Genomic DNA, 27,649 nt, shown 5'->3' on the forward strand with positions numbered 1-27,649 from the left:
GGCACATACCCGGGTTACGGGTTCGATCCCCAGTAGGGGGCGTGCAGGAGGCAGCCAATCAATGATTCTCTTTCATCATTGATGTTTCTCTCTCTCCCCCTCTCTCTTCCTCTCTGAAATGAATAAAAATATATTTTAAAAAATTGTTTACATTTATTTCTATTGAAATTCCTTAACTGTTAACACACTAAAACCATTCTCCCTCTTTTTTGGGGGGTTAATCCTCACCTGAGGATATTTTTCCCATTGCTTTTCAAAGAGAGTGGAAGGGAGGGAGGATGGGGGAGAGAAAGGGAGAAGAGAGAGAGAGAGAGAGAGAGAGAGAGAAAGAAAAATCAATGTGAGATAGACACATGGATTGGTTGCCTCCTGTCAGGGCGGGGAACAAACTGCAACCCAGGTATGTGCCCTTGACTGGAAATCAAACCCACCCTTGATACTCAGGCCGACACTAACCACTGAGCAACACCATCCAGGGCAAAACCATTTTTCTTTAATTTCCTTTAGTTCTCTGAACATACTTTGAAGTCTTTGACAACTAACTTGAACATCTGAACAACTTAGAGTCCATTTCTATTGACTGCTTCTCCCCCCCACCACCACCCTGAATACAAGTCACTTTTCCTGTTCCTTTGCATGTCTGATAATTTTTTGAATATTTTGGACATTCTATCGCATACATGTACTGACTTCTAGATTCCACTTGTTTTTCCTTGGGATTGGGGTATTTTTTTTTTCCTAGTAGATAAGTAACTTATCTGGAATTAAACTGTAGACTTTGCTTCCCCTGCAATGTGCAGCAACTGATACACTGTGGAATTCTTTCAGCTCCTTTATTAGCCTGGTTCCCTGCAGGTCTTCTCGAGTAATCTGATGACTGGCCAAAAATTTGGCCATAGATTGTCTCAGATTTGGTGGGGCCTGCTCTCACTGTGCTTTCTTTATTCTGGAGATTACTCCCTAATTTTTCAGTCTTAGACTCTGTCTTCTCACACCTCGATAACCCCAAAAGATAGATCTATTTTTATAAGACTTCAGATTTCTGCCATCTGAGCTACACATGATTGGGAAATGCACTGTTAAAAAAGCAGCAAGGGAGACAAAATGGCGGCAGAATAGACTGACGTGTCCTGAGCCTTGTCCCGGAGCAAATAGAGGGAGCAGCTGAAATGAGTGAAGTCCAGCCCGAATTGGCGAAGGAGGCGCAGCTGGTGAGACAGTTTGCAGCCGGGAAGGGCAGAGATCCCCCTGATAAAGTTTATATAAAGTTACAAAAAGAAATTGACAGCCAGTTTGAAATTGAATTGCCATGGCCTAGAGCAGGGGTGGGCAAACTTTTTTGACTCGAGGGCCACAATGGGTTCTTAAACTGGACCTGAGTGCAGGAACAAAAGTATGGATGGAGTGTTTGTGTGAACTAATATAAATTCAAAGTAAAGGAGGAGCGGAGGGGATCCGGCCCATGGGCCGTAGTTTGCCCACGGCTGGCCTAGAGCAAAGAATATCCTTACATGATATTATTCTACAATGTCATTATAATTTTAGATATTTTACAACAGCATATTGTACAATTATCCCAAACAAACTTACAAACTAATTCTTTGAATGTTTGGCAGCAATTTAAAAAAAAGGACATGAAAGGATTTAATCCCTTTCAGAAGGAATTAAGGCACTGGGAAGGCACTTGAGCATTCTATATTGGCCCCTCTTGCTTTTTGTGCCAAGAGGGACCCTCTTCTCACAATCCAACTGCCTTAAGCTGTTGCCTGAGCTATCAGTTCATGCTGAGCTGGAAGCCTCGTGGTGGCTGGTACCATGGATCTGTCTCTCGCCCAATCGTGTGAGTTGGGCCCTCCCTGGAGAAGAAATCTGAGTTACCCGAGATATGTGATCAGTGCTGGGGCCCCGCCAGCAGGCCAGGGGATCCCAAGGCAGGTGCTGGGCGTGGAGGCCACGGGGGCACAGGCTACCAAGGAGACAGAACTGAACCTCACATCACCCTGCTTGGCCCCAGAGGATGACTGGTTAGCCAGAGACGGGTAAGATTCCTCAGGGAAGGAACAACCTAAGACAGGCACAGTTGCAGAGGGGCAATCAGAAGAGAACTTGGGGGTCAACAGAGGTGGGCACAGACCCTCACCCCCGCAACCTTGCAGGGGCCTGAACCCTCACCCCATCTGAGGGAGGTCTCCTGCCGCCATGGCTGCTTTGCTTCCCACGCCCAGCTCAGATCGGGACACAGGTGACAGACAGTGACTTGGCCCAGCTCATATTGGGTCCCAGGTAACAGACAGAGACTTGGCCGACAGCAGCTGCCCTATATCTAAATCCAGCCTAGCACCAGGAATGCTCAGGGCCTACTCAAGAATGCAAATAATCCTTTCCACTAATATTTACAGGGTAAACTAAGATTGTTGGTAGAGTATTAAATTTGACAGTAAAATAATAATCAAGTTTTCAGATTAATTTAAATAGGCTAATTGAAATAAGTGAATATTCAAGAAAATTTAATTGTACTGGACAAAAAGCTGTTCCTAAAGTGGTAACTAAAATTTCTATTGGTAGTTCATCTCATGGTAAAATTCCTGAACATACAATGAAACTAAAGCAATCATATTTTTGTGCAAAAAATTAAAATTTAAAGTTATCAAGACTGCATTATAAAATTTACAAAAGCCTCCATTAATCAAAAAAAGGGGGATAGTAGGGTAATATCATGTAAGGAAAAATATCCTATAAGTAAATTACATCTAGAAAATTTTTACTTTACAAAATTAATTTTCATTTGTAATGCTAACAGCAAGACACCCATGAAAAACACACATGGTGCCGAAACCGGTTTGACTCAGTTGATAGAGCGTTGGCCTGCAGACTGAAAGGTCCCAGGTTCAATTCCGGTCAAGGGCACATACCTTGGTTGCGGGCACATCCCCAGTGGGGGGTGTGCAGGAGGCAGCTGATTGATGTTTCTCTCTCATCCATGTTTCTAATTCTCTGTCCCTCTCCCTTCCTCTCTGTAAAAAAATCAATAAAATATATTTAAAAAAAAACAAAAAACACATGGTGTCTAAATAAGACAAAGGAAAATCGTTTGGGAAAATAAAAAGGATCCCAAATCAATTATATAGAAAAGATTCCTTTATTAACTTTTGGTCGAGAATATGTTTGTATATTTTCAGAAAACAACTCCAAGACCATGTGGATTCCTGCAACAGAGAGGAATTGACAGGTCTGCTCCAACCACGAAGACAAGAGGAGAAACAGTCCAGAGATGGAAGACGCTGACGACGCCTTGCCACGCTAGTAGTCAGCAGCTGTGCGTCGCAGCAGGTTGCCTAGGACCAAACCAGAGAGGGTCGGACCTGCATTGCCACCATGTGCCCACCATCCAGATATCATTGCCGACATGTACACATAAGGAACTGTTTGACATTGAAACGGGGACTCAGAACTGTTGGACATTGAAATTGGGACTCAAACATTTTTTGTTATTATGTTTATTTCTAGTCTCAGAGGCAAGATTTTTTAAAGGAAAGAAATGGGGGAAAAAATAGATACAGAGGCAAAGAAGCATTGAACAGACTGTGAAACTACAGCGGAAGGCAGGGGAGGTTGCGGGGGGCGGGCTATAAGAGATCAACAGAAGGACTTGTATGCATGCATATAAGCATAACCAATGGATACAAGACACTGGTGGGGGGGACAGGTAAAGGCATGTACTGGGGGGTAGGGGAGGCTGGGGGGGAGGTCAATGGGGAAAAAAAAGGAGACATATGTACTACTATTTGTAATACTTCAAACAATAAAACAATATTTTGTTAAAAAAAAAAAAAGCAGCAAACTCACAGAGCTTACCTGGTGTAGATTCAGTCTTTCAAAGACAGAATTCTGCCTCTCTGATTTCTGCCTGCTTTTTCACCAGGACATCTGGAATCTTCCCACGTTTAGAGGTTTCCCCAGGGCTTTTAGTAGTGTTTATAGTCAGGTTATGGCTTTCACCCTCTTCTATGGTTTTACTTACTTTCAAGGATACCTTCCCTGATATTTCCAGGTAATTTTTCTACCCTGAACTCTGTTCTTTGCCACCATAAGAAAGTAAGACTGAAGTTTTCCACTGCCACTTTCCTCTGCTGTAGGGGTTTGTAAATGCCCTTGGGCAAAAACTTAAAAAGCTGCAAACAGATAATACTTATCATTTCCAATTACTACTTTTTTAAAAGCTAGAGATTTATTATTTTGTGATTAATAACTGTCAAATTGGTTATGACACTATCCCACACTGTATACCACTATTCGCCAGTACAAGTTTTTAAACCAGACTGAGGCATAAGGCAGAGAGAGCAAAGACACATGAGTAATCCTGAACAACTTTCTCTAGCCATGCCTTCACCTTGACCTTCATACAAGTTTTCCTCCTGGGGAAAGTGTCAGAACAGAGCATGGCTGTTGACCCTTTTGAATAGCAAGCAACTTATAGAAGTAATGCAATTCAACTCGTATTTCCTTTGATTTTATTGGTCTGAACTCATTTTAGGTAACTTTAACATTTTAATTTCCTGTACATGAGACTATAAAGACCTAAGAGAATACTGAACCAGAGTCAGCCAAATATATTACTGACCTAAAGTTATGTTTAATTGGTCCTAAAGGAATGTACCACACCAACAATTTGAGAGTTAGGCAAACAGAACTTCTCTGAGGAGGAAAGAAAAAGGCTGTAGAACAGCCAAATGTACTCAACATTGTTAAAACGGCTCTTGTTTATCACCCCTGAATGATACCTGTTTACTACATTATATGCACAGAAATCCCAACAGAACCTTGGGTACCAGTATTATTTAGGCTGGCCCATTCCAGGATAGATCCCTCCCCCTCCCCCAAGTTCCCCTCTCTGAGGCTCTGAAAAGCACAATATTTACCTATTTCTTAATAAACTACCGAAACACTTCAGAAACAAGTAGCTCACAAATCATTTTAAATTCATGTATTGCCTGTGCATGAGAAATCTGATAAACCCAAAAGATAGATCTATTTTTATATGACGATTAAAAATAACTGAAACATCAAGACACTTTCAATGAAAGCAACATTTCAATTACAAACTGTAATGCCTGTTAAACTATCTATGGGAGAAGCTGAAAAGTCCTAGACAAATGCACTTTTGTGTTATATTACCGTGCTCCTTCAGTCTGCACAAAAATTAAGGTAATTTACAATTAATCAGTGAATGTTGAGACACTGTTACATTATGTTGTCTGTACAAGTAAATGTTCTTAAAGAGATAACCATAATCAGCTTTTTCTGACTAACTGGCACTTTTGCTGAAAGATGTTTATCAAAGATGCTGTAAGATTCTACACAATTAGGAGTACTTAACTTGAAAGTATTTCCTTATCTTTACTTTTTTAGTTATGTGTTTTGCTCATAATCTACTGCAGTATGTTTCTAGAAATGCATTCCCAAATGTGCATAATATATTGTATACAAATAAAGTAAAACTGTCAGTAGTATAAATCTTACAGCATTTTGTTTGCAAAAATACATGCCAAAGTCACAATAAGCAATACTATAACCACAAATTATAGTGTGCAAATGATTTGCTTCTTTTAATACTTTTATTCTACATAAATTACCACCATAGGCTAATGTTTAAAAAGCAAATAAATTGGACAGATACAGTACAAAAATCTGTTCACCCACTAAAAAAGGTGATGTTTTTTTAAAAAAATTACAATAAATGCAGAAGTGTTTGATGCATGCAGTGGCCTTAAATGAAAAAGCATTGATTCCCATTGTTCCACAAGGAAAAAAAAACACACACACACACAGAAACTCACATTATCTTACTGTACTCCACCTTAAAATGCATCATTCTGGGTTTGTTTATAACAGCACAGAATTCCAAAAGTCAAAATGAAATATAGCAGGTATTTTAAAGATTTAAGAGCCGTTATAAAAAATAAATTACATTTTTCAAGATACAGAAATGCTGCTATGATGGCTGGGAGCCCAGTAATCTTTCAATAGCCGTACTGATATCACCTCCCATTGCTATCAGTGCTTGTAAGTTTGCTTCACAGTTCAAAAACCCCATTGCACAGAGTTGTTCCAATTGTTGCTGAAATCTGACTTCTGGACTCTGTAACTGAGGATTTACTGCAGCAAGCCCTCGAGCATTTGTTGGATAAACTGCTGGTGTCCAGGTTCCGTGGTTCCTTCTGTGGGTCTTGGGTTTTCCCTAAGGGCAGTGCTAGAGCCATTGGTTCCTGAAGAGCCTCCAGTGCTTCCTAATGTCTCCAAGCCAGGAGTAAAGCCTGGGATGAGGCCGGGTGCTTCCATTGCTAATGTCTGCAAACCCTGCTGAATCTTTAACAAGGCCTGCAATGCTCTAGCAGTGGTCGGCAAACCGCGGCTCGCGAGCCACATGAGGCTCTTTGGCCCCTTGAGTGTGGCTCTTCCACAAAATACCACGGCCTGGGCGAGTCTATTTTGAAGAAGTGGCATTAGAAGAAGTTTAAGTTTAAAAAATTTGGCTCTCAAAAGAAATTTAAATCGTTGTACTGTTGATATTTGGCTCTGTTGACTAATGAGTTTGCCGACCACTGCCTCTAGGGTTTGACTTTGCCGATAATGTATCAGGATTCTGCATTTGTTGGAGGAAAATTGGGAGCTGTTGTCTCATTTGTTCTTGAAGTTGAGGATTTCCAGCAAATATGGGATTATTCAGCATCATCTGTGCACCAAGGTCAGGATTCTGGCTTAGTGACTGCATCATGCTTCTCATGTAGGGGGCAGACAATATGTTTTGCATAAGTTGTGGGTTTTCAGTTATTTGTTGCAACAAGCTCTGCATTCCTGGTGTGTTGAACATACTAGCTCCTACTCCAGGCCCCAAACTTGATGCAGAACTCTGCCCAGCTCTGCTCACAGTACTACTACCAGTGCCCCCCCCCCCCCCCCACAGCGTTGGTGGTGCCACTGGAAGCTGATGAACTCTGAGAAGCCATGGATTGTGTAATGGATCTCTATTTTCTGTACGGGAAGGTTGACTACCTTCACCTGAGGATGTATTGCTCACTAAGGAAGCAAATGGATTACCACCAAACTGTTCTTGCGCAGCACTCAGCATTGGCTCCTAAATATCTGTGTACATGTGCCGTAAAGCATTGTGTCCCCCTGGAATGCTTTCCAGATTACTCAAGGCTCGGTCCTGGTTTCTCATGATTTCCTGCATCATTGCCAGATTCCTGGCAAGTTCCAATGTTTGTCTCATAATATCTGGGTTATTCAGCATATGACTAATTTCTGGATTTCTCTGTATCAACTGCTGCATTTGTGGATTGGCCATAATTAATTGCCTCATCAGGTCAGGATCTGAAAGCATGTTCTGGACAAAGGGATTCTCCATGATCTGGACCGTCATTTCAGGATTGGACATTAGTTGCCGCTGCATCTGGCTTTGTAGTTCAGAGAAGTTGGTAGAATTCAAACCCAAGCTACTTAGACAGGCAAGTCCTCCAAGAACACCTAAACCAAAAGTGTTGCTAGGGGCAGAACCAGATGTAGAGCTACTATTAGGAGCTGAAGATGTGGTAGCATTATTTCCACTAGTATTTATTTGCTGGGCTGAATGATCCTGAGGCCTGTTTTGTGTTTTGATGATAAGGTGAACAATAAGTCTATCATGAATTCCATGCTGACTCAATGTATCTTGATCTTTTAAAATTTTTTCCAGCAAATATCAACATAAGTTGGTCGGTATGTGATTTGAACCGTTTAGAGATTTATTCCTTGAACTGCTGGACAGAGCTATCCTCTGGCACAGAGAACTCCTCCTTCTCCTTCGGGGTCTTCACAGTGACCTTCATGATCTTGGGTTCCACGGAAGCAGCGGCCGTGGGGGCACCTGGTCCCTTTCACTGCTTTCACCACTCTAGGCCATGGTGGCAGCAGTGACTCAGGAAGGAGCAGGCAAGCGATGGGGAGACAGCAGACACCAGAGCCAGCTGGCCCAGACAACGGAGAACGCAGGACCCAATTACTGTTTTTCAAAAGTAAACTCCTCCTCTAGCTTCTGTCTGCTTCTGGACCATTTCCAGTTTCTTTAAATACAATTTTTACATATTTTATAATTATTATATGTGGGAGGGTTCAGGAGACCACTTTACTCTGCCATCATTACTGAAAATTCACCCTGAGGGATGGAGATTTTAAAATATTAAGTTTCTATATTTGTGAAACTGAAATGCACAGTTTGGTGAAAAAAATTTAAGATGACTTCCATGTTTCTAGCTTGAGTGAGGGACTAACTATAGCAGTGTCAAAAACTAAGATAGACTAGCTCTAAGAAAATAACAGGCAGGTTATATTTTAGACATACTGAATCTGAAGTACCTCTGGAAAATTCAAACAGAGATCCCAGAGTTGGAATCAAGTTCCCAACGATAGTAGCTAAAGCCATGGGAATAAATGCACTTTCCCAAGAAGAACATGTAAGTAAAGGAAACAGGATCAAAAATAGAATATGTGGGAATACCAATGTTTAGATGTGAGCACACGAAATGACCTACAAAACTGACTAAAAAGGAATAACTGGAGAGAAGGAAAAAAAACAGGAAATAGTTATAACAAGAAAAAAGGGACAACTGCAACCTATATGAAACAATGCAGGGAGATTCAATCAGATAAGGACTTAAAATAATACACTTGGCAATTGTGAAGTTACCAGTGACCCCAGCAAGAGCAGCTTGAAAACCAAATTCTACAGGGCTGAGGATTAAATACAATCAAATGAAGAAGGGAAAGCAAGTGTAGACTATCCTTCAAAATTTTAAATGAAAAGAGAGAACAATGTAAGAGTAACTCAAGATGCAAGGGGACAAGATCAAGGATATATTTGGAAGGACTGAATCTGAACAATAAGGGCCATGTTCTCAGACTGAAAAGACAATGATAGAGTTTGGGCTATCGCACATTTAGGAGAGCATATGAGCCCGATTTGGGAAAGTGTGTATCAGAGAAGGCTTCCTAGAAGAAGTAAAGCCTGGGGTGAGTCTTGAAGAATGAATAGTAGTTATCAGGTGAATACCGCCCCCCAAAATAAATAAAGACAGTATGATGCACCTGAAACCTATATAATTTTATTAACCAACATCACCCCAATGAATATGATAAAAAATAAATAAACTTTAAAAAGACAAAAAATAGAATTCTGCTTCTAATCAATTCTGTTATGGAGTAACAGCCCAGCCCAGTAGTTGAGCATCAACCTATGAACCAGGAGATCACAGTTGATTCCCGGTCAGGGCACATCCCCAGGTTGCAGGCTCGATCATATTAAAAAATAAAAAAGATGGAGTAACTGAGATTAGATTTATCATCCCATCTGCAACATTCGAAAGCCAGACAAAATATATCAAACAATAGCAGTCAAGACACTGCCATTAATCAATGAAAAGCAATTCCTAAGAAATGAAAATAGTGGGGAGTAATTAACCTGGGAATTTATATGCACATATGCATAGCCCATGGACACAGACAATAGTGTGGTGAAGGCCTGGGAGGGGTGGGTGCGGGGTACAGGGGGTCAATGGGGAAAAAAAACAAAGGGGACACCTGTAATACATCCAACAATAAAGATAAATAAAATAAAATAAATGAACATAAATAAATAAATAAGACGAGTCCTATGAGTGTCCCAGAAAACTGTAGAAATAATTTCTAGGCCACAGCACAGAAAGAGGAAATCCAGAGAGAAACTGGCAGTCTTCCTGAATTGAAGAGGTATAGCTGGAAGTCTGGGAGAGCAGAGAACTACAAAGAGACAGAACTCTAAAAATCTGAAGAGGATCCCCCTAAAGTATTCAACTTAGTATTGATCATCCCATATGTCTGTCAAAACGACAAAGTCCAGAGAAAGAAATACCCAAAATGATTACAGGGCACAGTATACAGAGTTTACATGGACTAGGAATAATACCTATTCCAAAAAGTCAGAATAAAAATTTCATAATTCACGGGGCATCAGTTAGAACACTAATAACCACACAAATGTATCATCTTACAGTTCTAAAGAACAGAAATCCAACACAGATTTCACTGGGCTAAAATGAAGGGGTTGGCAGGGTTGTTCTTATCTGGAGGCTTTAAGAGAGAACTGGTTTCCTTTCTTTTTCAGTTTCTAGGAGCTACCCAGCGACTTGGTTCAAGATTGCTTTCCTCCATTTTCAAAGCAAGCAATGTTACATCTTTCTGTGTTTTTCCATAGTTATAACTTCCTCTTCCACTTTTAAGAATGCTTGTGATTCAATTGGACCAACATAATCTCCTTATTTTAAGCTCAGCTATTTAATAATCTTAATTCCATCTGCAACCCTAATTCCTCTTTACCATGTAACAACATATTCACAGGTTCCTGGATTAGGACATTGGCATCCTTGGGGGAAGGGGTATTATTCTGCTTACCACAACTAGGAAATCAACAAAAGGTAAACTGGAATAAAAAATATACTCCATTAATTCAAAAGGAAGCATAAAAATAGAGACAAAATAAACAAAGCACATATGGGACAAATAGAAAATAAATACTAAGTTGGTAGATTTGAATCCAATAATGTTAATAATCACTCCAGTTAATCAGCAGAGATTGTCAAACTGAATAAAAAGTAATACCCAACTATATGCAATCTGTAAGAAATCTACTTAAAACATAAAGACACAAATAGGTTAAAGGTTAACAGGATGGAAAAAAATATATTATGCTAAGATTAACCAAAAGAAAGCCTGAATGGCTATGTTAATATCAGACAAAAGAGATTTTGGAGTAAAGAATATCACCAGAGATACCGAGGGTAATTTTGTGATGATAAAGAGTCAATTCATCAAGAGGACATAATAATCCTAAACATGTATACATCCCAACTAATAAAGAGGGAATATGCTAATTGACCCTCATAACATCGCAAAAATGGCGGCACCCACAGCCAATAAAGAGGGAATATGCTGACTGTCACGCTCTCAAAGATGGCGGCGCCCACAGCCAATAAGGGACCTCCCTCCAGTGCATGAATATGCTAATTGACTGCCCCACCCTCAAAGATGGCGGTGCCCACAGCCAATAAGGAGGAAATATGCTAATTGACTGCCCACCCTCAAAGATGGTCGCACCCACAGCCACTAGATGGCGGCACCCAGTCCCCTCAGCCCCGCTGGGGCGGAAGGGGAACCCAGCCACTCTGCGCACCTGCCTCTGGAGTCCCCCAGTCCCCTCAGCCCCCCAGACGCCCAGGGCCATCCTGAGGCTCAGGGAACAAGGGCCGGCTAAGGCTTGCGCTGCTGGCAGTGGCAGCAGCAGAGGTGTGATGGGGAGTTGCCTTCCCCTGATCACTGGGTCGCCTCCCGCCCCTGAGGGCTCCCAGACTGTGAGAGGGGGCAGGCCGGGCTGAGGGACCACCCCCCTCCAGTGCATGAATTTTCATGCACAGGGCCTCTAGTCTAATAATAGGACTTCAAAGACCATGAAGCAAAAGCTGATCTAACAGTAAGGAGAAACATATATATCTACAAATACAGGGTGATTATTTCATTCTCTCTCTGATAACTCATAGAAATTAATAAAAAAGAAGTAAGGATATAGAAACTCTGAACAACACTAACCAATGTGACCTAATTGACATTTATAGAACATGTGCTCAACAAATAGCAGGGTACATATTCCTTTCAACTGTACATGAAATATTTAACAGGATAAACCATATTCTGAGCCATAAAACAGGTCTCGATAAATTTAAAAGGATTCAAGCCATACAATGTTCACTGGCTACAATGGCATTAAATTATCAATCAATAATACAATAATATCTAGAAAGTCCCCTCCAATAGTTTAAAACTACATAACATACTTCTAAGCAACTCAAGGGTTAAAGGAGTAGTAACAAGGGAAAATTTAAAGCGTTCTGAACTGAATGAAACTGTAAACAAAAAATATCAAAATTTGTAGGATGTGGCTAAAGCAGTATTTAGAGGGAAATTTATAGCACTAAAATGCCTATGTTAGGAAAGAAGGCAGTCTCAAATCAATTACCTCAGATTATAACTTAAGAAACTAGAAAAGAGCAAATGAAATCCAAATTAAGCAGAAGAAATAAAATATTAAAGATTAGAGCATAAATCAATGAAATAAAAAATAGAAAAGCAATAGAGAAAAATGGATGAAACCAGAGATTGTTTTGGAGAAAAACAAGCTAGTCTGATCAGGAGGAGAGAGGAGAGCGAAGGAAAAGGGAGGACACAAATTACTAATATCAGGAATAGGAGAGGTAACATATTAAAAGGGCAATAAGAGAATATTGTTAACAATTTTATGCCAATAAATTTGACTACTGGGATAAAATGCATAAATTTCTTGAAAGACACAATCTGTCAAAGCTCACTCAAAAAGGGCTATTATCGATAATCAAAATAGTTATATAGCTATTACATAAATTGAATTTGGAGTTTAAAATGTTCCTACAAAGAACTCCAGGCCCAGATGACTTCACTAGAAAATTATATTGAACACTTAAGTAATAAATAGTACCAATTCTACACAAACCCTTCCAGAAAATTAAAGCACAGTGAAAATTGCTCAACTCATTCTATAAGGCCAGCATTACTCTGATACTAAAACCCAACAAAGACATTACAAGAAAACTACTAGTACATATCCCTCATGAACACAGATGCAAAAATTAACAAAATTTTATTAAATAAAATATGACACTTTATACAAAGGATAATAGACCATGACTAAATGGAATTTATCCCAGGAATGCAAGGTTGGATTAACATTCAAATCAATCAAGTTATTCACCATCATTAACACACTAAAACCAAGAAAACTATATAAATCTCAATAGATGGAGAAAAACTATTTGACAAAATCCAACATTTATTTCTGATTCAAATGGACATAAAACTAGGAATAAAAAGGAACTTCCTCTAACAAGTAAAAGACATCTTTAAAAAACCTACCGCTAATATCATACTTAATGGTAAAGACTGAATAATTTCTACTAAAATCAAGAACATGGCAAGTATGTACACTTTCATAACTTCTATTAAACATATATTGAAGATTCTAGCCAATGTGATAGGCAAGAAAAAGAAAAGGCATCCAGATTGGAAAATAAGTAAAATGGTCTTTATTCATAGACAACATGAAACATGATTACACATATAGAAAATCCTATAGAATCTACAAAAAAAGTTACCAGAATGAATTAAGTTAGTTTTGCAAGGTTTCAGGATACAAAATCAATATACTAAAATATAATTATATTTCTGTAAACTAGCAATAAATGGAAACTAAATTTTTTAAAATACCAATTATAATACATAAAAAATATGAAATACTTAGGGATAAATCCAACAAAAGAGAGATCTGCTCCCTAAAAACTACAACACATCGCTGACAGAAATTAGAGATGACTCAAATAAAAGAGAAAATATACTGTGTTCATGGATCAGCAGACTCACTATTATTATTAGGCTATCAATTCTTTCCCAATTGATTTACAGCCCTATATAATCCTAATCAAAATCCTAGAGGGCTTTTAAAAAAGAAAATGAAACAGATTGACGAATCTCAGAGGGAAGGCAGGGGTAGGTGGGTGGGTGGGAAGAGATCAACCAAAGAACTTGTATGCATATATGCTAACCCATGGACAAAGTTAATGGGGAGGGGTGAATGCCTGGGCTGGGGAGGCGGGGGCAGGTTAGAAGGGGTCAACAAGGGAAAAGAGGACATACTAAATACTTTCAACAATAAAGATTTAAAATAAATATAAAAAGAAATTGATGATTCTATAATTTATATGAAAATAGAAAGGACCTAGAATAGTCAAAACATTTTTTATAACAAAATACAAAATTGTAAGATTTACATTATCCGATTTATTTATTTTTCTTTTTTTTTTCTTTTATTTTTTTTTAAATAAATCTTTATTCAGATTATTACAATTGTTTCTCCTTTTCCCCCCCATAGCTCCCCTCCACCCGGTTCCCACCCCACCTTCTGCCCTTACCTCCCCCCGCACTGTCCTCATCCATAGGTGTATGATTTTTGTCCAGTCTCTTCCTGAACCCCCCCATACCCCTTTCCCCCTGAGAATTATCAGTCCACTCCCTTTCTATGCCCCTGATTCTATTATATTCACCAGATTATTCTGTTCCTCAGGTTTTTAATTCACTTGATTTTTAGGTTCACTTGTTGATAGATATGTATTTGTTGTGCATAATTTTTATCTTTACTTTTTTCTTCTTCCTCTTCTTTAAGAATACCTTTCAGCATTTCATATAATACTGGTTTGGTGGTGATGAACTCCTTTAGCTTTTTCTTATCTGTGAAGCTCTTTATCTGCCCTTCAATTCTGAATGATAGCTTTGCTGGGTAGAGTAATCTTGGTTGTAGGTTCTTGCTATTCATCACATTGAAAATTTCTTGCCACTCCCGTCTGGCCTGCATATTTCTGTTGAGAAATCAGCTGACAGTCGTATGGGTGCTCCCTTGTAGGTAATTAACTGTTTTTCTCTTGCTGCTTTTAATATTCTCTCTTTGTCTTTTGCTCTTGGCATTTTAATTATGATGTGTCTTGGTGTGGTCCTCTTTGGATTCCTTTTGTTTGGGGTTCTGTGCACTTCCTGGACTTGTAAGTCTATTTCTTTCACCAGGTGGGGGAAGTTTTCAGTCATTATTTCTTCAAATAGGTTTTCAGTATCTTGCTCTCTCTCTTCTTCTGGCACCCCCGTAATTCTGATGTTGGTATGCTTGAAGTTGTCCCAGAGTCTTCTTACACTATCTTCAACTTTTTGGATTTTTTTATTTTCTTTTTGCTTTTTTGGTTGAGTGTTTTTTGCTTCTTTGACTTGATTCTTGCGTTTCTCTAGTCTGTTTTTGGGTCTCTGTATAATATTTTTTATTTCAGTCAGTGTATGTTTAATTTCTAGTTGGTCCTTTTTCATATCTTCGAGGGTCTCGTTATATTTATCGGCCTTTTCTAGGATATTCTTGAAAAGCCTTATAACCGTGGTTTTGAATTCTATATCCAGTCGTTTGTTTTCCTCCATTTCTTTCATTTGTGATCTGTTTCTTTGACGCCGCATTTTCACTGCTTCCCTGAGTTGGTAGGGTAAATTTGTGTGCTAGGTTTCCTATATGGCCCAGTGGGTCGGCCTCCCCAGTTAACCTGAGGTGGACACTCTTGGTGCACCCCTTTGTGGACTATGTGTACAGCCTTGTTGTAATGAAGTCTTGATTGTTGTTGTTGGTATCACTGGGAGGAATTGACCTCCAGGCCAGTTAGCTGTAAGGATCAGCTGTGTCTATGCTGGGAGAAGTTCGGTGCTGGAGACAGCCTTATAGGATTAGACTTGCCAAATTGCAAAAGCCTCTGTGCTCAGCTTGGATGGGGTGGAGTCTCAGGGCGGAGCAGACAGTCTTGGCTTCCCCTTAGCCTTGCCCTTGCGCGCACTCATAGACCTCTGCCTTCCCAGCTCCCGAGTCTCTGCCTGAGAGTCCAGACTCCCCCCACAAGAGCGTGGGTCCCCAGGGGCTCACCTGGAACCGGGGTTCAGTGCAGTCAGAACTGGGGCTCAGTGCAGTCAGGAGCCTCTGACTCCCTTCCACTAGGGAAAGCCTGTGGCAACCTCCGCTGCCTTTGTGCGCACTGGCACGCGCGCGTCTTCAGACCTCTGCCTTCCCCAGCTCCTGAGTCTCCGCCCGACAGTCCAGACTCCCCCCCCGTAAGAGCGTGGGTCCCCAGAGGCTCGCCCGGAACTGGGGTTCAGTGCAGTCAGAACTGAGGTTCAGTGCGGTTGGGGGCTTCCTTCCCCCTTCCGCCAGAGAAAGTCAGCCAGGCTCTCAGCCGCCCTTCCTCTCTGCGCGCACAAAGACCCTTTGCAGTACCTCCAATTCTCTGTGAGCTTTTCTCTTTCCTTCTAGTTGTAGAATTTTCACTCAGCCAGCTTTCCTGTGGTTCTGGATGGTGTCCGTTCTGTCTTTTAGTTGTAGTTTTGAAATTGTTGTGCGAGGCAGCAGTTTAGGTGCTTACCTATGCCGCCATCTTGGTTTCTCTCTACATTATCCGATTTAAAGGCTTATTACAAAGCTATCAAGACAGTGTGGTATTGCCCTGGCCAGTGTTGCTCAGTGTTTAGAGTGTAGGCCCAGACACCAAAGGGTCGCAGATTTGATTCTTGGTCAGGGTCACATACCTGTGTGGCAGGTTCATCCCAGCCTCTGTGGGGATGAGTGCATGAGGCAACCAATTGATGTGTCTCTCTCACATCAGTGTCTCTGTCTCTGTCTTTCTCTTGCTCTGTCTCTCTCTCTCTCAACCCCCCCTTCCCTTTCACTCTCTCTAAAAAAACCAATGGGAAAAAATATCCTCAGGTGAGAATTAACAACAACAACAACAAAGACAGTGTGGTGTTGATGCTAGTATAAACAAGTAAATTGATGGAACCAAAGAGAATCCAGAAATAGATTAATAAATATATGGCTAACCAGTTTTCAATAAAGATGAAAAGCAATTCAATGGAGAAATGACGGGAAAAAATTATGATGCTTAGCACAACTGAATTTTCATACGCTAACAAACAAAACACAGCAAAACCCTTCCACCCATAACTCCCACCATGTACAAAAATATTCTAGACCTAAATTTAAAATCTGAAACTAAAAAACTTAACCAAAGAACTTATATGCTTTTATACATAGCCCATGGACACGGACAATAGGGTAGTGAAGACCTGGTGGGGGTGGAGGGGTGGTAGGGAGTTGGGAGGAGGGAGTAAGTAAGAGGGAGAAAATAGGAGATATCTGTAATACTATCAACAATAAAAAAAAATACATTTAAAAGTAAAAAAATAAAACTTTTAGAAGAAAACTTAAGAGAAAATCTTTCTTAGATATAATATCAAAAGCGTGATCCATTAAAAAAGCTGATAAACTGGACATCAACAAAATTTATATCTGCTCTTCGAAAGATACTGCTAAGAGAATGAAAAGACAAGACAGACTGAGAGAGAATATTTGTAAATCACATATCTGATAAATGACTTATATGCATAAGATATATGTAAGAAAACGACCCAATTTTTTAAAGTCAGGGGAAATATGAACAAACACTTTACCCAAAAAATATGAACAGAAATTAAGCACATGAAAAGATATTCAACATCATCAGTCATTAAGGAAATGCAAATTAAAACCACCATGTGATCTTATTACACATCTATTACAATGTCTAAAATGAAAAAGACTCACCATACCAAGTGGTGGTGAGAATGTAGAGCAAATGGAACTTTCATATATTACTAATGGGATGTAAAATGGTACAACTGTTTGGAAAAGAGTTTGGCAGTTTCTTAAAATAGTAAATACATACTTACAATATGATCCAGCCATTCCACCACCAGGCATATATCCAAGAGAAATTAAAACATATGCCCATACAAAGACTGGTACATAAATGTTCCTAGCAGCTTTATCTGTAGCCAAAATATGGAAACAATCCAAAAATCCATCAACAAGTGAGTAGATAAACAAATATGAGATGTCCATACAATGAAATACCATCCAGCAATTAAAAGGAACCAACTACTGACACATTGTCTCTCTCACATCAATGTCTCTGTCTCTGTCTTTCTCTATATAATAAAAGGCTAATATGCAAATCCAACAACGGTAGAAGGACCGATCGCTATGATGCACACTGACCACCAGGGGGCAGACACTCAATGCAGGAACTGCCCCCTGGCAGTCAGTACGCTCCCACAGGGGAGTGCCACTCAGTCCGAAGCCCCGAGCCAGGATCACGGCTGGCGAGCGCAGTGGCAGTGGCAGGAGCCTCTCCTGCCTCCGCAGCAGCACCGAGGATGTCTGACTGACACCTTAGGCCCGCCCCCTGGGGAGCAGGCCTAAGCTGTCAGTCGGACATCCCCCAAGGGCTCCCGGACAGTGAGATGGCACAGGCTGGGCTGAGGGCCATCCCCCACCCCCCGCCAAGTATATGAATTCCATGCACCAGGCCTCTAGTAATACAAGAATGAACATCAGAACTGTATGTTAAGTGAAAGAAGCCAGAGACAAAAAGACTACATAGTATATTGTTTCATTTATAAAAAGTCCAGAAAAGGCAAATTTATAGAGACATCAAATTAGTGGATGCCTGGGACTTGGGGTAGGAGTGGGGATGGCACAAGGGAACTTTTTTTTTAATATGTTTTTATTGATTTTAGAGAGAGAGGAAGAGAGAGGGATAGAGAGATAGGAACACTGGTGAGAGAGACACATTGATCGACTGCTTCCTGCACACCCTGCACTGGGGATCATACCCACAACCAGGGCATGTGCCTTGACTGGGAATCAAACTGGGGACCTCTTGGTGCATGGGTCAATGCTCACCTACTAAGCCACACCAGCTGGGCATGAGAACTTTTAAGCAAACTAGCACAAGGGAAGTTTTTGGAGTGATAGAAATGTTAATAAACTGGATTATAGTAATGATTGATAAAATCATTGCACTGTATGCTTAAAAGGAGTGAGTTTTGGATGTAAATTGTTCCTCAATAATGCTGTTAAAAAGAAGAGTACAGCCCTAACCATTTTGGCTCAGTGGATAGAGCGTCGGCCTGCAGACTGAAAGGTCCCAGGTTCGATTCCAGTCAAGGGCATATACCTTGGTTGTGGGCACATCCCGAGTAGGGGGTGTGCAGGAGGCAGCTCATCGATGTTTCTAACTCTCTATCCCTCTCTCTTCCTCTCTGTAAAAAATCAATAAAATATATTTTTTAAAGAAGAGTACATAATGTACAATTCCATTTATTTTTAAATTCTAGAAAATCTATGATAATCTAAAGCATATCAGTGGTTGTCTAGGGATAAGGACAAATTACAAAGGGACAAGAGGAAACTTTTGGGATAATGAGTATCTTTTTTTGTGGTATGGTTTTATGGATATATACATATATAAAAGTTAATCAAATTGTATACTATAAACATGAGCTGTTTATATGTCTATTATACTTTAATAAAACTTTTTTAAAAGTATGGTGTCCACAGAAGAGCAAACATTCAAGTACGGCTGGAGTGAAAAGTAGAAGAGAGACCTAGCCAGTTTGGCTCAGTGGATAGAGTGTTGGCCTGCGGACTGAAAGGTCCCATGTTCGATTCCTGTCAAGGGCACATGCCCGGGTTGCGGGCTCGATCCCCAGTAGACAGCATGCGGGAATTCTCTCTCATCATTGATGTTTCTATCTCTCTCTGCCTCTCCCTTCCCTTCCTCTCTGAAATCAATAAAAATCTATATATATAAAAACCTAATATGCAAAGTGTCCACTTGGGAGTTTGACTGACTGGGAGTTAGATTGCTCGCTATAATGTGCACTGACCACCAGGGGGTGGCGCGGAACAAAGGAAGGCCCTGGCTGACAGCCGGCAGCCAGGGAAGGGAGGCCCTGACCAGCAGCCAGCAGCCACTAGGGACCCTACCTGTGCATGAATTTTGTGCACTAGGCTTCTAAAATATATATATCCTAGCTAATAAAAGAGTAATATGCATATTGACCGTCACTCCAACACACAAGATGGCTGCCCCCATGTGGTCAAAGATGGCTGCCCCCATGTGGACAAAAGATGGCTGCCACAAGATGGCCGGCAGGGGAGGGCAGTTGTGGGCAATCAGGCCAGCAGGGGAGGGCAGTTGTGGGGGACCAGGCCTGCAGGGGAGGGCAGTTGGGGGGGACCAGGCCAGCAGGGGAGGGAAGTTGGGGGGGACAGGCCTGCAGGGGAGGGCAGTTGGGGGGGACCAGGCCAGCAGGGGAGGGCAGTTAGGGGCAATCAGGCCAACAGGGGAGCAGTTAGACATCAATCAGGCTGGCAGGGGAGTGGTTAGGGGGTGATCAGGCTGACAAGCAGAAGCTGTTAGGGGCAATCAGGCAGGCAGGCAAGTGGTTGGGAACCAGCAGTCCTGGATTGTGAGAGGGATGTCGGACTGCCCGTTCCCACCAGGATCGGGCCTAAACGGGCAGTCGGACATCCCTTGAGGGGTACCTGAAAAGATGGCAGCAGCCCCGCACCCCAGCCACTCTGGGCCTGTGGGAGTCGGAGAAGTCGGGTGCCAGCGCCTGAGGCTGGCTGCAGCCCAGGAGACGAAGAAGCCGCCTGCCCCATGATGTCAGGCCTCAGACAATAGCAGAAGCCTTAGAAGCCTTATGTCCGCCTGCCCCACATCCTGGGGGAGACAGAGAAACCGGGCCCCAGCGCCTGAGGCTGGCTGCAGCCCGGGAGACAAAGAAGCCATCTGCCCCATGACCTCAGGCTGCAGACAGCAGCAGAAGCTGCCCACCCCACGTCCGCCCACCCCACGTCCACCCGCTCCACGTCCTGTGGGAGACGGAGAAACCGGGTCCCAGCGCCTGAGGCTGTGTGTGGCCCGGGAGACGAAGAAGCCACCTGCCCCATGATCCCAGGCTGCAGCCAGCCAGAGAAGTCGCCCACACTGCATCCCAGGAAAGACGGAGAAGCTGCCCACCTGCGGTCCAGGCGCCAGCACCTGCGGCTGGCTACAGCCTGGTAGACAGAGAAGCCGCCCATCCCGGTGTCCCAGGCACCAGTACCTGCGGCTGGCTGTGGCCCGGGAGTTGGAGAAGCCGCCCACCCCACAGTCCTAGGCGCCAGCACTTGCAGTTGCAGCCCAGGCGAAGCCACCTGCCCACCATCCCCTGTGGCTACAGCCGGCCTGGGCGCCTATGGCTAACCAGAGGGAGGGAAGCTCGGATCCCGGGTGCCTGTGGTCAGCTGGAGGAGGGAATCCTGGGTCCTGGATGTGGGGCCGAGGCAGAGGTGGTTAGGGGCAATCAAGCCAGCAGGGGCGCAGTTAGGGACAATCAGGTTGGCAGGCAGAAGCAGTTAGGGGCAATCTGGCAGGGAGGCGAGCGGTTGAGAGCCAGTAGTTCTGGATTGTGAGAGGGATGTCCGACTGCCGGTTATCCCCTGAGGGGTCCCAGATTGGAGAAAGTGCAGGCCGGGCTGAGGGACACCCTTCCCCCCAATCCCACCGCCATGCACGAATTTCGTGCACCGGGCCACTAGTATATGTATAAAGTAGAAGAGAGTAACATAAAAGCCATTCATACAACCTGATATACATTTTTTTAAATATATTTTATTGATATTTTACAGAGAGGAAGGGAGAGGGATAGAGAGTTAGAAACATCGATGAGAGAGAAACATCGATCAGCTGCCTCCTGCACACCTCCCACTGGGGATGTGCCCGCAACCAAGGTACGTGCCCTTGACCGGAATCGAACCTGGGACCCTTCAGTCCGCAGGCCGACGCTCCATCCACTGAGCCAAATCGGTTTCGGCCTGATATACATTTTTAATGGCTGCACAATGTACACTTTCTAGTCAGCTTCTACTTTATTAAATAAACAGCATCTCATCATTGCTTTATTTAGAAATTACTGCTTTAGAATAGATTCCTAGAAGTAGAAGTATGAATATTTTTAAGACAGAGTTTTATTTTTAAAGAAACAGCTTTATTATTAACTAGGGGCGCAGTGCACAAATTTGTGCACCTTGAAAGGAACTGTGGGCCACGAGGCTGCAGTAGGCACAGGGGTGGGTCTCGGCCCATCCTCCGTATCCTCGCCCAGCCCCTCCCCCCATGGCCCCGCTCCCGCCACCGCCGCTCCCACATGCTGACGGTGCAGTGTCAGCAGCGGTGCGAATGGGGCCGGTGCTGTCAGCCAGTGCGAGCAGCGGCTGCTGCCCCAATTGCCCCTCAGGAGCAGGGGGAGGTGGAGAAGCCCTCAGGGTGATCAGGGCCGGCAGCCGCCGCTCACACCCACTGATGGTGCTGAGTGATCGGGACCGGCACCAGGCATGGGCAGCGGGTGCGAGCGGAGGCTCTGGCACCAGCTGTGGGTGCAAGCGGGGCTAATGCTAGCAGCAGATGCGAGCAGGGCTGGCGCCGGCAGCAGGTACGAGTGCCGGGCGGGACCACGGTGCGCAGGAGCAAAGAATTTTCAGTAACCACCAGAGGCTCACCCCGATGACAGCGACCGGTGCCTTGGTCTGGCGCCCCCACTCACCTGCTCCACCCTCCTGCCACAGCCAATGCCCACCATGTTCCTCACATGCCCCCTGGTGGTCAGCGCACATCATAGCTACCGTTTGTTCGGCTGTTCTACCGTTCGGTGTATTTGCATATTAGCCTTTTATTATATAGGATTATGATTTTTAAAGAAACAGGAAAAGGAGATATGAAGCAAATTATTTTACTTCAGAAACTCTGAAATAATAGTGACATTTTAGGGGATGATATAGGATTGGGACACTTGGATGAAATTTTCTTAGGCAATTTTTTTCTGGCACTTGACAGAAATCATAAAAACTAACCCAATTCCGAACAAACTCTAAGTCATATAATAATGCCCCAGGAGTACATCTATTTCTTCTTCAAAGAAGCTTTATTCAGAATGATGAAAGGTTTTTATTCATGTTCCCTTTCTCCATCTCTCATTTCTCTTCCTCTTTTTCCCTCTTGCTCCTTCCTCCTTTCTCCTCACCTCAGTCTGGGAGCTACCCTCTCCAAATCAAGCAAGCCAGCCCCACTGGTTATGATTAATACCATAATTCAAGATGACCAAAAAACAAAAACCTCCATCATGAGTTATTCTGTTTTGAGTAATAGACTTCAGGGTACACACAGGATGCTGATACTTATCTGGGTCATAACTTCACAGTCCAGGTAGAGACCCTCCTTGGTAAGATACATGCTACCCTGGTGTTTACTTAATATTAAAGAACTACAGGCCTGGTGCATGAATTTGTGCCTGGGTGGAGTCTTTCGGGGTGGCCTGTGGGGATCGGGCCCCAGTTCATGCCCTTAGGCTTGCAGCCCCAAGCTCGCACCCCCAGCCTTGCAGCCCTGCCTGGCACCCCACCATGGCCTGGTGCCAACCCCCTCACCTACTTCCCCATCCTGCCTGCGGGGCAATCTATCAGGTCCAGGCCCATGCCTGGTTCCCTCAGCTCGTGGGAGCCGGGCAGCGGCTCCACACCCCGCTGCTGCCACTGGTTGCCATCTGTGGGTCTGGCTCCTGCTTGTACCTGCCTTGGCCTGGCACCGCCCGCTCACCTGCTCCACTATCCTGCCACAGTCCCGCTGTCATCCGGGCCGGCAGCGCCTCCACTGACACCCGCTGCCAGCTCCGTGTCGCCGATGCCTGCCACGTTCCGCGCCACCCCCTGGTGGTCAGCGCACATCATAGGGAGTGGTCGAACTCCTAGTCGAACAATTTGCATATTAGGCTTTTATTATATAGGATGATTTGCAAAAATTCAGCTTTTAAAACATTTTGATTTGAGACACAACTGTATTAAAATAAAAACTACCATTGTCACAAACAAAAATCCTACTAGATGAAAGACAGTGTCGTCCTACACTAGCAAAGCCAGTGGGGAATGAAAGACATAACCCAAGCCAATTCTTAGCAACTAAAGATGAGGCTGATATGGCAGGGTTTAAGTTTGTAGTAGTTTGTTCAAAGTTATGTCTTCTCAGATCTCCCTGGAGAAACTAAGACCATCACAGAAAGGAGAAATGGGGAGGGATGTTTTGTTAACTAAGTCTTAGCAGCTTTTGAGACTTTTTTACTGTGGCTCAAGTTTGGCCAATTAGCAAGGATCTGTTAATAAATTCACACCAAAATCAACTCTTGCCTTATTAATTAACTTACAAAGCAGCCAACAAAAACATGTCAAATTCATTTCACATAGTAAAATTAGATAAGCAGATTAAAGAACCAGAATACTAAGAGAGAAAGTAAACAACTGTTGTGAGAAAAAACAAAGAAAGGGCATTATAGTTCAGGCACTAATACTAGGAATTTCTGCACACCCCCACACAAGGAAATGAGCTGCCCAGGTTTTCTCTTCATGCAATAAGCTACTCATGTAAGATTAGAAGGGTGGGGAGGTGGGATTGGGGAAGTGTTTAGTGAATATATGCACACAGACAGTATTGGAAAAGCCTATGTCACTCAGGGGTTAGAAACCCATACAAATTACACAGGCAAAGAGCTGAGGGGGGCCTAGGGCTAAAAAAAATTTTGGTGTCTGCTGCTCAGATAACTAAGAATGAGAATTTGGGAAAAACTAGGTCCTGAGGGATTCCAATTTTGTCAGGAAATAATGGTCAGAATAATAAATGAAACCTTGGCAAAAATTTTACAAGCCCAAAGGATTAAAGGAAAGATTTAAAAACAAAAACCAAAAGAAAGCAACCAAGCAAAAAAAAAACACCCCAATAGACAAACCAAAACAAAACAAAAGCAAGAAGGAAGGGAAGAAAGAGAACTGCTGGGGCTTCTGTCCTTGGATATGAGAGGCTCTTTTGTGTCACTGCCCACAGTCAACACCTCTATCTCCTGGTAAGAGGTATGCTCTGGACAAGAGTTTTCCTCGGTGAAAAAAAAGGCAGCAGAGAGGTGTCCAAGGGCTTGGCTCATTTACCCACTCAGTCATTTGTTCCTCAGAAAACCCTTGGTTTGCAGGGGTTGAAATGCTGTGATTATTGACTGGAAACAGGGAGATGGATGGTAGAGAGAGGAGGATCTCAGTCTCCTAAAGTCAAACCTTATGTGTAGGGATAACCTAATAGGATCTGCATTTCCTGGGCTCAAAGAGAACGCTCCCTTCTTCTTTCACAAAGGCAGCAATTAATTGCCAGAAACTGAAATGCTTATACTGCAAATGTTCCAGTACCAAATCAACAAACCTGCAGGCTCCTCTTGCTAGCAATTCAGAGGTTCATGGCATAGAGCCAACGCGGTAATTAAACCAAGCATTATCAGCTTCTCCTTCTTTAAGTTGAGAGAGGGAAATAAATTGGTGATATTCCTTTGCACTTTGGGAATTGCAAAAGATCCACAATACCTGCTCTTCGATACAATATATGTATGTTTCCAAAAGAATGAAAAATGCTACTGACAACACAGGGCCTCTAGAGCTCTGCAGACATTTCAGGCAAGACAAGAACAATTTATGATACAATTTCTTCCCATTTTGGATGCAGAGTTGCTTGACCTACCTTAGTGAAAACAGTACAAACTAGAAACTAGTGCTGCTAGCCAGTCATCCCTAATTAGAAGGAGAAGATCTGCCGTGTATACATTTCTCTTCCATTCCCTAGTAGTGCATAAACAGAAGTTTGAACACTAAGTCCTCTCCTAAAAGAAATGCCTACCAGTTAACGGTTCTGAATGTACAAGGAAGGTGACCTCACCACCCTTCCAAAGCTATCCATGGCCTTCCTAAGCATAGTATATAAGGTCAAACATAACTTGTCTGGATCTGAAGATTTCACTTGGCCCCATTTTTTAACAATGCTTGCAGTTCTCAAAAGATGCCAAATTCTATGCTGCCTCTGTGCACAAAGGCTCACTCCCACCTTTGGGGCTCATAATCCAAATTCAATATTCCTCCCCCCACACCCATTTTCCATGTTAGACCATTAAACTTGAGATTCTGTTCACTGGCAGCAATTTATTGCCACTGCCCACAGCTGGTGAACAAGAAGAAAAATACAGGATCTTCCTTCAAGCATACAGATGAAGCCTATTAGGACTGAGTTTGAGCTTTCACCATCTTCCAGGAGATTATCAGGTCTAAATCTACCATATTTTCATTTTACTGGTCTACTTCTGTGGGGAAGCACGGGACTTGGTTGGAATGTCTATAAGGAGGAATCTCTGAAAGGTCAGGGCCTCTGAGGGGACCTTGCCGAAGGCGGCAGCCCCTACCTTGACTTTTCCAAACAAGTCCGATCCCCAGGGGTGTTTTGCTAGAATCTCTATGTTTAGTCTTTAAAGGCCCGACCTTGTAGAAGCATATACTTTCTCAAGGACATTTACCCCACTACTTGTATCTACAGGTTATGATAATAAAAACCTAAGGAGGCAGGTGAATGGGACTACTTGGTGACAATAGTCAAGTAGTGCCTTAGCCCTTCTCTTTCACAAAAACGTGTTTTAGAGTAATCATTCATCCATTGTTCAGGGTCTGCCGGTCAGCCACAGCACACTTCTAATTTTATTGATCACAATTATCCTGCAGTGTGCTGACTGTACCCATCTCTCTTAACTCTGTGTTCAGTGAGTTCATGTTGGTAGCTTGAAATTGGTTATGGTGATAGTATTTACACTATGAAATTGACAAAATCTACAATTCAGGGCTTGTTTTTGTTTTCTAGGAAAACCCAGCTGTTAAACATTTACCAGACTAAACTGTTACCCCTATAATCATCCATACTTCCTCTCCTGTGAGACCCAACCTCCTTTTCTTTCACCCAAATATTCCATTGAATTGTCTTGGAATTACTACTCCATGATTAATAAGTCACTTGTATGCTCAGTCGTTTCATCTTTTGTTCCCTATACCTCCTGCAGGACAGGCTACATAATTTGCAGGATCTGGTACAAAATGAAAATGCAGGATCCTTTGTTCAAAATCTATTAAAATTATTAAGAATTTTAAGACAACAACAACAGTAGAGCATTAAACCAAAAACAGGGCCTTTCTAAGAGTGGAGATTTGTATAACCACACAGGTCAAGTGCCCATAAACTAGTGACCACCTATTCTTAACTGTAAGCCTGACCTCCCTTGAGGATACTGTTTCCATGTATGATAGCTACCTATTCTCCCATACTTTAGGATTGAAGGTGGGTTGCTATGTTATTGACTCCCCTTCCCAATTCTCTTTGCAAACAATTACTCTTCTATCTTCTTTGTAAAAACCTCTTCTCCTCTGCCATCTTGCTGCACTACACTTCAACTCTCATCATAGCTGTCATCTCCCAACATACTAGTTACTCCTCCTACTTTACTGATGGCTTTGGTATCTGGCTCTCAAAATTCCTCTTCAACCCAAGTCCATGCCTAATTAAGAGAACAGACTCTGGATAGAAGCAGAGTGCCTGGGTTCAAGTCTTAATACTACCATATATTAGCTATGTTGCCTTGGCCATGCTTTTTTTATTTTTAATATATTTTATTGATTTTTTTTACAGAGAGGAAGGGAGAGGGATGGAGAGCTAGAAACAGCGATGAGAGAGAAACATCGATCAGCTGCCTCCTGCACACTCCCTACTGGGGATGTACCTGCAACCAAGGTACATGCCCCTGACCGGAATCAAACCTGGGACCCTTCAGTCCCCAGGCTGACGCTCTATTCACTGAGCCAAACCGGCTAGGGCTGCCATGCTTCTTAACCTTTTTTTTCTTGAGCTTCCTCATTTATAAACTAGAGATGATATTACTACTTCATAGGATTTGTTGTATGGATTAAAAGAGTTAATACATGTAAAGGGTACAGAATGGTATCTGGCACATATTAAGTGCTCACTCATTAAACATTAGCTATTGCTATTATCATCATCATGGTAAAGTCTATTTCAATGTCTACATGGATAGCTCATTTAGTATGTTCTTTTGAGCTCCCTGTCAATAAATTTCTTCTCCACTCTACCCCAGCAACCTTCTTCCACAGCTACACCCTAGATCCTGTAGGCACTTCTCCACCTCCTAAATCTTAACTTCA

General features: G+C 42.6%; 1 protein-coding gene and 1 pseudogene across 5 annotated transcripts in view; both read right to left on the reverse strand.

Annotated features, from left to right (window-relative positions):
* KIAA0319L (KIAA0319 like) overlaps positions 1-27,649 on the reverse strand; it is a 131,763-nt gene that overhangs the window by 55,639 nt on the left and 48,475 nt on the right. The gene's annotated exons all lie outside the window — the stretch shown is intronic.
* LOC308242560 (ubiquilin-1-like) lies at positions 5,993-8,461 on the reverse strand (annotated as a pseudogene). The gene is made up of 3 exons: positions 8,395-8,461; positions 6,604-7,906; positions 5,993-6,386 (listed from the first exon to the last, which is right to left on the reverse strand). The product of its transcript is annotated as a ubiquilin-1-like (transcript).

The sequence above is a fragment of the Plecotus auritus genome, assembly GCF_963455305.1.
Source record: "Plecotus auritus genome assembly, chromosome: 2".
Taxonomy (NCBI): Eukaryota; Metazoa; Chordata; class Mammalia; order Chiroptera; family Vespertilionidae; genus Plecotus; species Plecotus auritus.